The sequence below is a fragment of the Marmota marmota genome, unplaced genomic scaffold (assembly GCF_001458135.2).
Source record: "Marmota marmota marmota unplaced genomic scaffold, marMar, whole genome shotgun sequence".
Lineage (NCBI taxonomy): Eukaryota > Metazoa > Chordata > Mammalia > Rodentia > Sciuridae > Marmota > Marmota marmota.
Genome location: NW_026000016.1, coordinates 5,727,648 through 5,731,846, shown reverse-complemented (window position 1 = coordinate 5,731,846; position 4,199 = coordinate 5,727,648). Strand labels below are relative to the sequence as shown.

General features: G+C 34.8%; 1 non-coding gene across 1 annotated transcript; it reads left to right on the top strand.

The window, feature by feature from the left end:
* The first annotated feature begins 1,411 nt into the window (after positions 1-1,411).
* LOC125618573 lies at positions 1,412-1,517 on the top strand. Its single transcript, XR_007349912.1, has one exon. It is a non-coding gene; the product is annotated as a U6 spliceosomal RNA (small nuclear RNA).
* Positions 1,518-4,199: the final 2,682 nt, after the last annotated feature.

Below are 4,199 nucleotides of genomic sequence, written 5' to 3'. Positions count from 1 at the left end.
TGGTATAACAGATATCTTGTCCAAAAAATTTTACTATTCTGGGCTTCTTTTGGATGGCTGTGAAATTGTATTAGTTTTTTGTTTGTTTTAAAGGCAATAGTGAATGTAATGAGGCATGAAGCAGAAAAGTAGCAAGACAGATTACTACAATCACAACTGAATACTAGGATGTGTTAATAAAGCATTCTTATAGGCAAGAATTCAATGACTAAGGTATTGGGAGAAGATATTTTAGATTATAATGTGCAAGAATCAACGAGATATGGCAGCGCTGCCTATAGTTCCAGATACTCCAGAGAATGAAGCAGAAGGATTGCTTGAACCCAGAAGTCGAAGACCATCCTGGGTAACATAATGAGACCATCTCAACAAAACAAAACACCTGGGCCAGGATCAACATTTAGAAGTAAGAATTTATTAAATATTAATAAAGAAAACTTGTGCTTTCAAACCTAGGCTCATTTCTGAAAACAGGGCCAATCACCTAATCCTTCTGTAACTGATTATGAGGTGAATCCTAGGTTTTAGGGAAATGGCATCTTGATGTTTCAGTAGGATTTGATCTCTATTTCTTCTCTCCCTCCAACTATGATACTGGCTGCTAATAAAATTTGATTAACATCACAAGTCTAGCTTGCCAAGGTAATCTAGTGTTTTAAAACTTGGTAACATTAGCAAAAACATATTTTACATACTGTACTATAATCTTTTCTCTATTCCCATATAATGGGATGAATTGTACCCCATTCATATGTTGAGTGTATCAGAAAATGATCATATTAGGAGACAGGATCTTTAAAGAGGCAATTAAAGTAAAATAAGGTTATATTTTTAGGCCCTAATCCAGTATGACTGGTGTCCTCATAAGAACAGATTAGGGCACTGACAGACATAAAGGGAAGATCGTGTGAAGATACAAGAAGATAATGACAATTCTCAAGCAGGGAGAAAGGCCCTCAGAAGAAACCAACCTTGATGAGAGCTTCACCTTGGACGTCTAGGCTCCAGAACTGTGAGGAAATCAATTTCTGTGGCTCAGGCTCCCCAGTCTTCGTTATGGCAGCCCCGGCAAACTAATGCACCACATTTTGTTAATAATCTGATTCTATCCCAGAAAGCATCCCATTAATATAGCTTTCACACCCGTAATGAAAGTACTTTCTAAATAAGTACTTTCTTCCCACATATATTTAACATATTATGATTCCTTATTTCACGAATACTTCAAATGTAATTGCTAGCTGGTGTAACTATCTAACATGATTTGAGAGATTAATATCAACAAAGTTGTGAAAGTTTCTAAAGTCCTCAAATAATGTTTTATACTTGCTTATGTAATATGCAGGAAGAATATAAGATGGAATGCAGCATAAATAAAACAAAGGCTGTTAGGTTATAAGAATTCAGAGAGATACTTGCTTGGCAGCACATATACTAAAATTGGAATGATACAGAGAAGATTAGCATGACCCCTGTGTAAGGATGACACACAAATTTGTGAAGCATTCCATATTTTAATGTGTGTGGAGAAGTTCTGTATGTGAGGAGGAAAAGAGAAAATAAAAGTGGATCTAAAAGTGAAAAAAAAGAATTTAAAGAGTAGGAGATATCAGTCTATTCAGTCAACAAACATTTTCTGTTCACATGCTATGTCCTAGGTCTTATTTCAGGAGTTGGGGACATGGCAGCAAGCTCTGCCTGCAGAGGTCTTAGCTTTCAGGATAAAGAAGACAACCTCTCCAGAAATTAGGGAAATGCAAATTAAAACTACACTGAGATTTCATCTCATTCCAGTCATAATGGCAATTATGAAGAATATAAGTAACAAATGCTGGTGAGGATGTGGAGAAAAGGTACACTCATACATTGCTGGAGGAACTGAAAATTGGTGCAACCACTCTGGAAAGTAGTATAAAGATTCTGCAAAAAACGGAGGAATGAAAGCACCATTTGACCCAGCTATCCCACTCCTTGGTATATATCCAAAGGATTTAAAGTCAGCATACTATAGTGAAGCAGTCACATCAGTGTTTATAGTAAGTCAATTCAAAGTAGCTAAGTTATGGAGCCAATCTAGGTGCCTTTCAACAGATGAACATGGCATATATACACAATGGATATTACTTAGGTATTAAGAATGACTTTATGACATTTGCCAGTTAATGCATGGATCTGGAGAATACCATGCTAGTAGAAATAAGGCAAATCCCCAAAAAACAAAGGTCGAATGTTTTCTTGATATGTGGAAGTTTACCCACAATAAAGGAGGGGGGAGAGCAAGAACAGAAGTTCAATAGTTTAGACAAAGGGGAATGAGGGGAAGGGAAGGGTGATAGGAAAAACTATGTACATATATAAATATAGCACAGTGAATCCCCCCATCATGTACTTCCATAAGAATGGGATCCTAATTAAAATAAGATATATTATATGCTTGTATAATTATGTCCAAATGGATTCTACTGTCATGTATAACTAAAAATGACCAATTAAGAAAAGGAAAAAGGGAAAGAAGAGGCATTACCAATATAATAAAGTATAAATTTTTAGTTCAAATTAAAATTTGGTTCTGCTTCTCTGAGACTGTGATGGTTATTCTAACTGAATTGGATTGCCAAAAAATGTCAACGCTGCATTTCCAAATAAAATTTTTGTAAGCAATTTATATTATTTACAAAGTTAGTGAATTCTTTACATTTTATAGGATGTCAACATTTAAAAATTCCAATCTTTTGGGGTTGGGTATGTAGCTCAGTGGCAGACATGTGCCTGGCATGTGCTAGGTCCTGGATTCAATCCCTGCAACTAAAATAATTAAAAAAGAATTGATCTGTTTCAGTGGTTATGTGAGTAGAACTGGGATGATGTGGATATTCTCATTGGAGACTTTGGAATGCTGACTATATACAAGTGTGCACATATAACATTATTCAAATAATTAGAATCATACAAAATATTCTTTATGAAGACCACTGTTAAATATAATCTCTTTTTTTTTTTTATTCTTCAGATTCACCTTACAACCTTATAGAAAAAAGCTTCAGGCACAAAAACAGCATACTATTTAGTATACTATATTATTAAGACAAAATTCCCTACTGATCTTTTGGATTTTTGTTTCTAAGTAAGTATGAATATTCCATTAAGCTTCTTTATATGTAAAGCCCAAAGTGATGCTTCTTTTTCTTGGCCCTTGGAGAAATTATCAGGTGTGCTGTTTATTTGGCAATGTAACTCTTCCATGCTTACAAACTATTCAATGGGGTCTTCAGTTCCTTCAGACCATAGTAGATACCTAAGTAATTGTTGGTGTAATTCTGTCGTATTGATTTATTGAATTCAAGGGATTTGCTCAAATAGTTTGTTTATATGTCTTTCACTACCAATTAAAATAAGCTCTTATTTTTGGTAATTCTGTGGAAATATTGTAGGTATTCAGATTTTTATATGTATTGTTTAATCATGCCATTTAATTTATAGAGCTCAGCTTTTTTGTCAAGAGTGGATGATGTAGAGGAGCAGGCATTAGCTGAGCAGCTAGACACCTGGATTCCAGAGTGGGCAGTAACAGGACTGAATCTGGTTTTACAAAGCAGGTACTGTAAATCTCTCATCACCTCATTTAGGACAAGGTTCTGAGCTATATGTGCCAGGGTCCTTTAAGTGGAAGTTTCTTAAAGGAATTGTTCCTAGTTTGCTGGGTTTGAAATTCTTCCTTTTCACCCTCCCTTTATACACCAAATATTTAATTTTTGTTGTCTTTCAAGTTTAGATCTTTGGAAAATATTTTTCAATGAAAAACACTATTTTCTTAGAGATGTTATCTTTTAAAATATTTTGTAAGTAAAAGGCATGATACAATTCCTTCACTTTCAACTCAAAGAGGACAGAATCACCCTCCAAAGGACAGAATCGAAGTGATTGGATAGAAGACAGCTTAGCTTAATTTGTAGCATAGCTAATTCAATTTTATGGTTTAAGTTAAAAATGAAAGATAACATGATCAGTGCTCAAGGGCAAGAAAATGTACCAGTTGATGCTTTTTTAGTCTAAGATTTAGGATTCTGTACAGGATGTCAAAATCCAGTTTGCTCTTTTCCTGCATCAGAATTGCTGCTTCCATTTGTCTCCTGGTTTTACAGTCATGGATGTCCTCCAGCTTGAATTTTGTTCTATCATGGGTATGGATTTTACTCTAC